Consider the following 13,312-nt stretch of genomic DNA (forward strand, 5'->3'; position numbering starts at 1 on the left):
CCTTTTATTTGATCTTGTCATGAACCCCTTTAACAAAACAACCTAATATCATTCAATGAATTTACAAGGGGAAGATAGGGTTTGTACTTACAGGTTGGACGAGCTCACAGATTTGACGGAGCCTGGAGAGTGCAACTTTTAATTAGAGCAGAAGTGAGAGAGCGAAATGTTATGTCGCGCGAAATCTGAAAATTTTAGGTTTCAGGGTTCGAAGTATAAGAATAAGAGCCAAATCTAAAAAAATTTAGGTCGCGCGAAAATTTTTAGAGCTCGCGCGTTTTAAAACGTCGAAAGAAAAACCAAGGCGAAAGTTCTACAAATACCGACGTAAATTTAATATTCCACGACGGAAACTTCATTTTTCGAATTAAGAACGTAAGGCCGTTCATTTTGAAGCTTCATTTTTCGGATTAATTTTAAATTTATTTTGAATTTTTTATATAACGACGACTGAAAAACCACGTCGGTGTTAAGAAATTAAAGACGTTGTAAATTATATAAACCGACTTACATATTAAAATGACGTCGTTTAAAGCGTAAACCATGTCGTATGTTTTTCTGTACGACGTAAAATATGTATTCCACGACGCAACCACCGTCGTTAAAAATTAATACCCTAAACCCATAAAACTAAATTATACAATTTAAAAAATTAAGTTTATAAAAGGTTTTATGGTTTTAAAGCCTAAAATATACCCTAGACTACCCAAAAATTATACTTTAAAAATAAACCCCAATAAATAACAACCCTAATCTCTAAACCCTAGACTCTAAACCCTAAACCATAAAACTAGAAGTGATTTTATGACTCATCAAAACAATTTTGTTTTGGATGGTCATTTTAAATTTTTATTATTCAAAATGAATTTTTTCAAGGTTTATGTGGAAGAAAATATATCAATGACTTCATAGGAGTTGACTTTTCAATTTTCTGATTTATTTTATATTTATTTTGAATATTTTGATATAAAAATAATAAAATATTCTTACCACAACAAGAAACCACGTCGTGGTTAATAAATTGTAGACGTTGTAAATTATAATAGACTACTAAGTCGTTAAAATGACGTCGTTAAAATGAGAAACCATGGCGGCTATTTAACTATACGACGTAAAATATATATTCCACGATTTAACCACTGTCGTTACATAAACGTCGTCGATGATACCCTGAACCCTAAAGAAATTGAAGATATTGTAAACCATTAACGACTTAATTGTTCAAAGAACGTCGTCTAACTATGTTTTTACGTCGTATTTGTTTAAAACACGCAACAACAAAATACGACGGTTATTGACTTTATTAGGTCGTTGGAAAAGTATTACACGTCGGTTAAGCAATTTGTATGTTTGTTTTTTTTTTAATTTAAGAAAACCTCAACAAATTTTTACATTACATATTATAGAGAAAATTGGTACATTATACATAAATATCAAGTGTTCAATAATTGCCCTGTTTAATAATTTGGAAAACAAACTCTGCCCATTCATTCCGGACTTCATCAATGGCTTCTTGGGGGTATGAAGCTTCCTGGTTTCCCTTGGCATACTGCATAAACAATGACTATTAGGGTTTATAAATAAAAAGAAATTCAATCACAGACGACGATATTTTTCATAACCGACGTAGTATATCCATTCAACGACGTTAATTTTACACGACCGTCGTTGATAATACAAAAAACGACGTGAAATGTATGAAGGTAATTTCTTCTTACCTTATTCTCAAACCCCAAGGAAGGATCCATGATGATGTCCCTCATGAAGCGCATTACATAATACCCGCATTCGACATTGCTGGGTTGCTTTGGTGTGCCTGAGAGAGTTTTCCAAATTACATTTTTACGTCCTGCTCGGGCTATGTGGGTATTATATATTTTTAAAGCACTGTTCACGATGTTTTTCGCCTCTTCGTCGACCACACGATGACCTGACAGAGGATCCAGAAAATAGACGGTCTCCTTCTTTGCTCTTACAATCAGCAAGATCCAATGACGGCTGCACAAAATTAATATAAAAACGACGGTTATTTACAAAAACGACGTATTATAGTATTTCACACGACGAAATAAAGTAGATAACGACGACATTATATATTTATCACGACGATAAATAAATACCGACGTGGTTAGTAGTTTCAAACGACTAAATAAAATAAAACACCGACGTGGTTAGTTTATAAGCTGTCATTTATTGAAAATCATAAAAACAAAATCCTAAGGAGACTAACCCTGGATTGTAAGGCATCATGAAAATCTGTTCACCGTCTGTCTTCTGAAGTCGAGCTGCTACCAGTCGTGATCTTTCAGTTATTGTGCCAGAGTTGGCACTAACTGTAGCAGGGTCGATAAAGCCAACCATACTGCACATATTGGCTTTTTTCAAAACATCGTGTAAGTACCTAAACAAATAAAATAATATAAACAAGTCAGCACACAAAACACGACGGTTATGTATAAAAACACGACGTATTATAATATTTCAAACGACGTACTGAAATAGATGAGGACGTTATAATATATTTATCACGACGGTTGTTAGTTAAGACGACGTGGTTAGTTAGTTAAGACGACGCAATATATAAACCAACGAGTTATTATTTTAGAAGTACTAACCTCATATATACAGCCAATACAGTAGCTCCAATTTCTTCCATGCCTGCAAATTGTGTAATATCTTCAGGCAGGAGGAAGGTATCGCGCTCACCACCAAACACCTCCTTATCAATTGTAAATTGGACTGTCTTATCCTCAGGCAGGAGTGTCGTTTCCACAAAACGACAAAGGGTTTTTAAAGAAGATGGCGCCTCCATTTTTGAATAAGCACCAACTTCAATAACCTGTTTAAAGAAATAAAAAAAATGACGTGGTAATTCAATAAAGACGACGGTTTAAGGAATAAAACGTCGTTTGAAAAGTATTTACACGACGGTGAAAAAATGGTCGTGGTAATTTAATAAAGACGACGGTTTTATGAATAAAGAGTCGTCTGAAACCATTTAAACGACGGTGAAAAAACCGTCGTTTAAATATTTTATTACGTCTTAAAAAAATTCCGCCGTCTAAGTTGTAAACAAACGACGGATTAAATAAAAATATCGACGTCTGAAATTTTGAAAAACAAATAAAAAAGGCAAAGTTATGTTAACATACCTTGTCGTCATGCTTTTCTTCATCTTCTTTCTCCTTTTCTTCTTCCTTCTCTTCATCTCTTTTTTCTTCTTCCTTCTCTTCATATCTTTTTTCTTCTTCCTTCTCTTCATCTCTCTTTTCTTCTTCATTCTCTTCATCTGGCTGATGTTTCCCCATTTTGGCAGTATCATCCTCCAAATGTAGGGATCTCACATCACCTCCAGAGCAGCTAGCTTTGTCAGACATTGGATTTTTGGGGCTTTGGCTAATTCTTGCTTTAAGCATGCTTGGATCAAAATTGGGAATTAATTGGGAAAGCTGACTCAGGAAATGCTCCCTCTCAGCCTCTACCAATTGTTTTGTCCTAGCCTCCATCCTTAAGGCCTCTTCCCTTGCCTTAGCCTCCATCTTTTTAGTCTCTTCTTGAAGGAGAACTCTTAAACTCTCCTTCAAACGGTCGTCAAAGCTCACCCTCTGTGGTTTGGGCAAATTGAAATATTGTCTTGGGGAAACACCAGCACCAACTCCCCTCACCCTGCCTGGATGCTCGGGGCCCAAAGCCATGGTCAGCACATCATTGCTGCCATCTACTCTGACTTTGCCTTCCGAGACTTGTTTCTGCAATTCATCCTAAAACAAAGATAAACAAAAAAACACACGACGGTTATTTATGTACAAACGACGTATTATATAATTTCACACGATGCAATAACATATAAAACGACGTTATTATAACTTATCACGACGGTAGTTATACCGACGTGGTTATTTATTTAAAACGACGAAATGAATAAACAACCGACGTCTTATGCTATAATTAAAGAAAACAGAGTAGTGATTCCTATTTAGACCGTTAACGACGTTTTTACAAAATTTTCGACGTGGTAATATCATTTACACGACGCGAGAATGAACCACCGACGTCGTATGCTATAATAACAGAAAACAGAGTAGTGATTCCTATTTAGACCGTTAACGACGTTTTTAAAAACTTTTCGACGTGGTAATATCATTCACACGACGAAAAATATAACATACGACGTAATAAGAATAATTCACAGTTTAATAAAAATTTAAAACAGAGTGAGTAGGCTTACAATTAATTTTGCCTTCTCTGCCACCTTTGGATCAGGGATGTTACCATGTTTGTCCTGTCTAGCTCTCTTCCATAAGGTAGATCGATCAATTTCTACCCCAGGCATGGTTTCCTCCAATTGATCCTCCAATCCAGCATATCCTTTTCGAGACAATCGATGATTGTACTCGAGTTTCTCCCTAATCTGTGAATGTTGAGAATGCACAGACTGAAAATCTTTGGATAGCCTTGAAGCTACAAAGGCATCCCATTGTGCTTTCTCTATGAATTTATATGTTTCAGGGGGTTGGCTTAATTTCTCCCTGTCATTGGTGTATGGAAGGATATAATGCCTCGTTAGTGTAGACTTGAAATCCTTCCATTTTTTGGCAGCAGATGATAAAACAGAGGTCTTGCCCCCTTGGCCTACGACAAAAGCCATGTCAACTGCTTCCCAAATCTGCTCCTTTATATCCTTTGGGATTTGGGACCATTTCTTGTCCACAAGTGGGATCCTGGAGCGTGCCAAGACACCAATATACGACTGCATCTCAATATGTGCTTGGCCAACACCTTTCCCCCTTTTATTGTACTCAACAATTGGCCTCAGTTTCTGAAGCTTTCTCTTCACAACACGAGGCATTGTGCTCATACCTCGACCAGTCTTTGAATCATCAGAGATTGTTGTCTGGCTGGTTGGTTCTGTCTCAGCAGATGATGAAGCAAACTTCATCTTCTTCGAAGACTTCATCTCCTTCGAAGACTTGTCTTGGGGAGCTACCACTCCAAGCTTCTTGGAGCCAGAATCCTTAGTTTGTTGTTGAGAAACCATTTTAACAGACAAAACTGCAAGTGAAAATATTTCAGGAAAACATTAAGAACACAAACGACGGTATTAAAAAAATACGACGTATGATATGATTTTAGACGACGCAATGAAATAATCTCAGACGTAATAAATGTTTAAAACCATTATTTATATAACGTCGTGGTAAATATGTTCACACGACGTCAATAGTAATACACCGTCGTGGTAAAACTATTATTTATATAACGTCGTGGTATTTATGTTCATACGACGTCAATAGTAATACACCGTCGTGGTATGAACATTCACACGACGTAAAACAATAAGATATTTTTCGTCTATATTAGATACCAACCCTAGTTTCTTTTTCTTTATATTTTATCAAATAAGGGAAAAACAAAAACCATTGTTCAGAGAAATCAAACCTGCAATTAAACAAGCATATAAAAAAAGACTATTATTTTAAAAACAACTTTGTCAATTTTCAGACGACGCTAGAACAACTGACGAACCGTCGTGGTCTACCGTCGTCTTATTTAGTTGAGGTAGTTGTCTTCAAAGTTGGAAACTTTCCCTCTTTGTCTGTATATTTTATCAAACTTGGAAAGAAGTAAAATGATTTTGGCCAGAAAAAAGGTAAAAAGATTTTTCAAACAAAAAACGTATGAGCATGCAAAACAGTAACCAAAATAGTGAAAATGAAAGCTTACCTTTTGCGTGCAATGAAAGCAAGAGGAAGATGATCGATGTTTAAGTTCAGAGACGACGAAGAAGACGAGAGGAAGACGATGAGAAACTCTGACAATGCTCTGACAAGGAAAAAAGACGAAAAGGTTTCTCTGGGAGATTGAAATTTTTAATCGGGTTTGGAAACAGTGCATGTGTAAGTCGAAAAGTTGCTCACATATAAAACCATTTCAAAAAAATAATACGGCGGTTACATTTAACTACGTCGTTTTTAACTAAAACGACGCAATATTTTTAGTTCGACGTGGAATATAATACGGCGTTAGGTTAAATAATACGGCGGTTACATAAAAAGACGACGTATAAAGTACAAAATACGACGGTAAATTTAACTTCGGACGTGGTAAATAAATACGACAGTAGTGTTGTAGGTACCGTCGTAGTAAACTCAAAAATTAAAGTACATAAGTAATAACTCGCGTCATGGTAGATTATTTAAGACGTCGGGATTATTAATGTACCGACGTGGAGTTTTTTAATATACGTCGGTAATAACGACGTTGATTTTACAATTTAAACGGCGGTTTTTTGGTAAGGACCGCCGTTGTTTTTAAAAATTTATTCTATAAATTTGTCGCTTTCATTCATTTTCGCGGTTTACATTTAGGGTTCCAAGTTCTTCCTCTCTCAGAGACACTGTCTCTCACATCTCAAAGACAATAATTTGGATGTCTTTCTCAAAGAGAAATTGAGCTTACATGCTAGTTGACAAGAAGAAGCTTGTCAACTAGCCTTCTCACTTCCTTGATCAAGCCTGATAGGACACTTAGTGCTTCTGAATACTCCTTGCTTTCCATCAAAAGAGATGCAAGCCTGGCCTCCACTCGCTGTCGAAGGAAAGTTCGCTTCTCAGGGAAATCTGAAGATCAGATGTGCCTGATCCTCTGCTTGATTTTTTTGACTAAGAAGATCCGTCAGATTTGTGATAGCCTCTTCCTTTATCCGTAGAGCTTCAAGAATGCGATAAAGAATAGAAATGGCTTCAGATGGCCTCTAAAGCATGAGCAATCGAATCAGTAGTTGCTGGGAGATATGATGAAGACATTGTCAATGCTTTTCTCGTCGTCTATATTAAGGTAAGATGGCGGTAGATTTATAATTACCGACGTAGATTATTTTGTTAAACGTCGTTAAGTGTAATACAACCGACGTGGATTTTATTTTTAAATTATAAATAGAGTTTTTTTTCCAGAATTCTTTCAGTTTTAGTTTTCAATTACAAAGCATGATAAATAGATTTTTCTTTCCAGAGGAAATTTAAAATGAGGGAAATTAATGTTCTAGAATTTGTAAACTAACACGACGCAATATTACTAACCCGAGGAAATTATAAATAGATTTTGCTTTCCTGAAGAAATTTTAAATTAATTCAGTTTGAAACAAAACGACGGTTTTTTGTTATGCCGTCGTTTTTAACTAACACGACAGATTTAAATAAAATAAGAATATAAAAACAACGACTGTTTTTGTACTATTGTCGTCGTTTTTCGTCGTCTTAAGTAAGACTAAGACGACGTAATATATTTGTTGAGCGACGTTGATTTGTTTTTAAACGTCGTTAGGTATAATATAACCGTCGTTGAAAATTGTCTATCTGATTGCAAATTTGCAACGACGTTGATCAACTTCCAAAAAATTGTCTCTCTGATTGCAAATCTGTGTCATCTGTTAAGATTATGATGTGGAACAGAGTTCCATCTGGTAAGATTTCGTAACCCTTGGGATCTCAGACAAATCTGATTATGTCGGCGGTTTTCTATATAAACCGTCGTGGTTATTTCAATTCTTGTCATTAAGTAGATCTACCGACGTAGGATAAGAAAATCAAAGATAAAAATTGTTAACAAAAATTCTTATTAAGACGACGGTTTAAATTAAAGGTACGACGTATAAAATGAATAAATACGACGTTAAATTTTATAGTACGATTTAAAGATAACGTCGTAGAACTATACGAGAATGACGTCGATATATTTATATTTTCCGTCGTTGTAAATTAATTTAATACGGCGATATTTTGTATTTTAAAGCCGTGGATTTGTTTATTATTATACGGCGTCTTATACGAAAACCTCGTCGTGTTATTTTATGAGTAAAAACGGCGGTTTTTTTTGAAATCGTCGTCTTTACTTTCTACGTCGGTCGATTCATAACTTCTGCCGTTCTTTGTTGGCTTTGATTTTACACTGCGGAAATCTGTTTCAAATAGACGTCGGTTGTTTAATTAGGTACGTCGTTGTTTTTGAACAGCCATTTGAATCTCCATTTTTTAGTTGTCTAAGGTGGTATTACACGACGGTGTTTTTAGAACCGTCGTCTTTTCAAAAACCACGACGGTTTTCACTTAGACCGTCGTTGTTTTCTGGTCGTCTTTTTCACTTTTTGTAGTAGTGAAGTCCGGTATGCACTCGAAGAATACGGCTGTTTCGTGGCGTTTTATGATAAAGTTTCTGCAGAACTTCTAGACAAAATCTTTGGCCAGACCAAAGATCTGTTTGAGGTTCCAATTGAAAGCAAAATAAAGAACACAAGTGAGGAACCATATCGTGGGTATATTGGGCCAAACCCTCTCATGCCTCTCTATGAAGGCTTGGCCATCGACAATTTCACGTCCCCACAAGATACTCATAAATTCAGACAACTTATGTGGCCCGATGGCAAGAACAACTTCTGGTAATTCCCCTTTTTATACTATTAAATGTTAAAGGGTAATATTCTCTTGCCATACTTATATTCTATAGGGCTAACGACAAAACACACCCTTGATGTTCAGGGTCATTTTCAATATGGCTCCCGGCTTTCAATTTCATCAATTTACACCCTATGATTTTCACATATGACCAATTTACACCTTCCGTGCCGAATTCTTACTCGAAATTGGTTTAAATTTACACTCCAACATATGCATTTGTTTGACAACTTAAATCTCGAAATATCGTTACTCATTTAACAAAATCCTTAAATTTTTTATAACACGTACTTAATTTCTATTTTCTTGTTTTGGACAGTGAGATCATAGATTCATATGCCGAGTTATTAGCAGGCTTGGAGCACACAGTGGAACAAATGCTGTTTGAAAGCTTTGAGGCAGCAAAGCAGTACGAGTCTGTTGCTAGCTACAACAGTCAACTTCTTAGGTTCCTCAAATATAACACACTAAAGGAAACTGATGCCACCTTAAGGTTTGCGAGCCATACAGACAAGAACTTTGCCACCATTGTTGTTCAGCACGATGTTGGTGGGTTGGAGGTCCAAACAAAGGAAGGTGATTGGATTAGCATTGAGTCGGCACCTTCACAGTTCTTGTTCATGGCCGGTGATGGATTGCAGGTGGGTCCCATACATATACGTATTCGTGCTTGTTGATAAATATACAAGGACAATTTTCTAAACCTTAAACAAAATTTTGCTCATCATACCACGATATAATATTTTCTTTTTGGACTTGGTTTAATTAGGTATGGAGTAATGACAGAATACAAGCTTGCCACCATCGAGTGAAGGATTGGGGACAAGATAAGATACTCACTTGGGATGTTTACATTCAACAATGGGGTGTTGCAAGTACCGCAAGAACTAGTGGATGACAGCCACCCACTGCTCTACAACCCATTTGATAGTCGAGGGTTTATAAGGTTTTATACAACGGCTGAGGCCAAAAAAGCGAAGTCTCCTATCAAGGCCTATTGCGGTGTTGGACTTGAAAATTAGCAAATTCTACAGGTTAAAGTTGCGGTATCGTGAAATAAATGTATGTGGAATTTGGTGGTTTCTTCCTTTCCAAGGAGAATACTCCAAAGGCAATGCTGTAATTATATGCTTACGGAATTCAACTTTGATTTTCTTCAACTATGAGAAATATTGTATTGTAAACTTAACGGCAGCTCTAAGATTTTAGGAGTCCTGTGCAAAAACAACAAGGGATTCTCCTAAAATATTTAAAGTCTTGAACGAAAAATTATAAAAAGATCGAACTATATAATGAAAATCTTGTGATCATTAAATTACTAATAATCATTAAACAAGAAAAAAAAAAACAATAATATACAAAATATGTCAACAACAAATAATCAATGATTGTTCTTGCATTTTCCGCTCCACTCAACCTCAAGTAACCACTTCGTCTTGTGTAGACTAAAGCTTCACTTGAAAATTGTTCTTCTTGCATTTTTAGCTGCAAAATCATTAGCTAAATGTTCACAATCAATTTCTTGTAGGAGTTCATTTTCAATTGAAATCAATGCTAGCCCATTTAATTTCTTGCGACATGGTTGATCGCAGGTAAGTCTTCAATAATTTTAGTTTTGAAAAACTCCTTTCGGTAGATGCAACTGTAACAGGCACAGTTAATAACGCTTTATATGCAATGATTGCAGTTGGGAAACAATTCAACCTTTTTATAAAATTTAATATATCAATAGCTGGCATTTTTTTCTTTCGATAAAAGCTCTCGTAGGAATTTCAATTCTGCACACAATTCATCCCCATCGATATCAGAAAGTTCACCATTTCTGAGAATGGTTTCAAGATTACTGTTTACCTGTTTTGATGTAGTTCTTGTGGTGGTAGGGTAAAGTTCCACATTGACCTAAAAACCATTGGTGGTAAACAAGTCAACTTTCTTTTGTGTGCAAGCGTGCCACTTTTTACGATTAAAAACCCTAACAGACTGTGGAACATAATAACTTGCGTCCCAAGCTATTGACTTTGATCAAGTGATTGTGAATTTGAGTGAGGAATATCTTCTAAGAAAGTTCTTTTCTTGCTTCAGACAGGTGAGGACTTTATAATTTTCCACAGTAAAAACTTGTAAGTTTAGCCAAAATAAGTGTTTGAAAATAAAATAAACAAGTTCAAAGAGAACTGCTTATTATACATTTCAACAAAAAGAAACTACCAAGTCTGGAAAGACATCTGAACATTGGGCTTTGATTTCTGCTTAGATTGTTGTCTGTAACTCAGGCTGGACTGGATGTATCTTTCCAGGAATTGCACGTCAGCACCTTCAACTAATAGAGATTAGCTGAAAATTGATACTAATGTTGAGATTGGCAGAGCTATATTTGAGCCATGGAGGGGCTTGTCGAGTGGGTAGAACTGAGATTTCTCGGATCTGGATTGGATTGGAAGTGGCTGGATTGATAGTTGCTGGTCTAGAATTGCACTTCAGTTAACAAGACTAGACCCAAATTCCACTTTGGAATCCATGTTAAACCCTGTGTGAGTCCAACACCTGGTAGGTGTGGAGATGAATTTGCCCTTTGTGAGTTGAGACCACATATCGTAGTTCTTCTCGGTGAGGGTAATTTCGGCATGGAACTTTGCGTTGTCAGATTGAACAACGACGGAAGTAGTATTAGAAGCGGCAGCAGATTCGTCATCCTTAGACATCGCAAGAAACTAGGAGTTTCAATAAGAATGAAGATGAGAGGTGATGCAAAGCGGTTGGGCTAGGAGCCAAGGAGGCGAGTCGGCTGGGCGATGCTACTGTGATGTAGGAGGTGTCAAACGAGCTGTGCCGGGCTGGCCGATCCTATTTAAACTCGTGCTTTTAACGTTTTTGTGTCGAGCCGGGCTGACCCATTTAATTTATCGGGCCGTGCTGTACCGTGCCGGCATATTTAGTAAAATCATTGATCCCGGCCCGGCCCAAAGCCCATGTCCATATTGAAACGGGCCGGGTCAGGCTCGTGCCATACTCGGGCCCAAGAACCAATCCATTCAATTTGAATTTTTTTCACTTGATTTTTTTTCCACTAGATAATTCAAATTATAAACATTAAAAATATAATTAGAGGCAAGAAATGATGAACTATTTGAAAACATTAATCAATCAAACATCCAAACAATATGAAATGGCGGAGGGCAAAAAGTGTCTAACTCTATAAAGTCCACTTCAACTTTTCATCTTTAAACAACTTATTATTTTATATGTGAAAAAATGTCTTCCTTTGATTATAAGAGAAGCGTATATGTCATATGTACTGATTAGATATCAAGTCCAATGTTGTTTAATTAATTTGTAGTTGATATGTTTAATTAATTAAGGACCCAAGTAATTTCCCTAAAATGAAAGACATCAAATATATGTTTATGATTGAAAAAAAAACATATAAACAATGACATTAGATGTCAAATTATTGCATTTTGACTTTTGAGAAAGAAAAAAATGTTAAGTGGGCCGTGCTTAGGCCGTGCTTGAAGCGTGCTTGGGCTCGTGCCGTGCTTGAAGCTGGTTAGGGCCAAGCCGAGCACGGCCCATTAATATTTGTGCTCATGCCGTGCCGTGCCTCATTTAAACAGATTGGGCTCGTGCCGTGGTAGACCAGCCCGTCCTATTTGACGCCTCTATGCTGAATTCAGCAAGGGCAGTGGCTTCTTCAAGTCGACTTTGTGGGATGCTGCAACGTTGGGTAAGTGCGGAGGCAGAGCATTGAGTTCGTGCAGTGGCAACGTGGAGGATTCACGTAAGGGTTTTTCCTTTTTTATTTTTATTTTTTTATAACCTGGCTCGGTGCCAAGAAGAATAATACTATTTGGTTTAATATTGTTGTGTGTTGTTCATCTCACAAAGAGGGATATATGTACACGAAGGGCAACAATCCTAATCCCAATATTACTGGGAGTAAATATAGGACTATACTAGGAAACCTAATATTACAAGGAATTACTTAAAATATAATACAAAAGTCAACAAACCCACCATTGGGAAAAACTGGGGGTCATCAACCAACCAAGCAATCCACTAAGAAATAAGAATAGTTACAGAAAATACCAGGCACAAGCTTAAGGATCCTAGATCTATTAAGGACCAGCTATACCTTTCCAAGCTATCTTCTTCTCTCAGCCATGGTGCTTGCAACTAGTCTTTCATGATGATGGCAACTTCCTTCTTCAGCTAGTTCACCTCATGGCACAAAAAGCACATCACAACTTGAAAGATGGAATGATGAAATGTAGATTCTAAAAAGAGAATCAACTTTCTTAAGAAACCATTCTTCAAGAAAATCAATCCAAGAACCTGAAATCTAAATCTAGAATGATGTTACAATTTATAGAACAACTAGATGTAGATTTGATGCACAATAGCAAATTTAAAAAATGATATTTTAGAAACTTCACAATGCACACTCACAGACTTCACCAGAGAAAGAGTAGAGAAAGGAAAACCTCACAAAACTTTCCCAAACTGCAAAAGATCTAAGTGAAGTGACGGCTTCTCAAAAACTTTGCCTCCTTATACTAAGAAGGACAATGGAGCTCGTTTGGTACAAGGGATTGGCTTGGACTAGATTGGCCAAACTTTATTCTCATGTTTGTTTTACATGGTTCTAATCTTAAATGGGATTAACTAATATTGGGCCCACCAAAAACACCTACTTAGGTGTTCTTACGGAAGCCTGTGTGAAAAGGGCAGACAAATTGTCCCGAGCCCTTCGCTAGTGACATCGCATCGCAGTGCCCTTCTCCCTCAACAAGCAATGTAGCCTGCAACCAACCACAAAAAACAACCAAGAGCCAGTAGACCCACCCACCACCACTGCTTTCTCT

General features: G+C 36.7%; 1 pseudogene; it reads left to right on the forward strand.

The window, feature by feature from the left end:
• Nucleotides 1–9,472, forward strand: part of LOC18780850 — a 15,182-nt pseudogene extending 5,710 nt beyond the window's left edge.

Source organism: Prunus persica, chromosome G4 (genome assembly GCF_000346465.2).
Source record: "Prunus persica cultivar Lovell chromosome G4, Prunus_persica_NCBIv2, whole genome shotgun sequence".
Lineage (NCBI taxonomy): Eukaryota > Viridiplantae > Streptophyta > Magnoliopsida > Rosales > Rosaceae > Prunus > Prunus persica.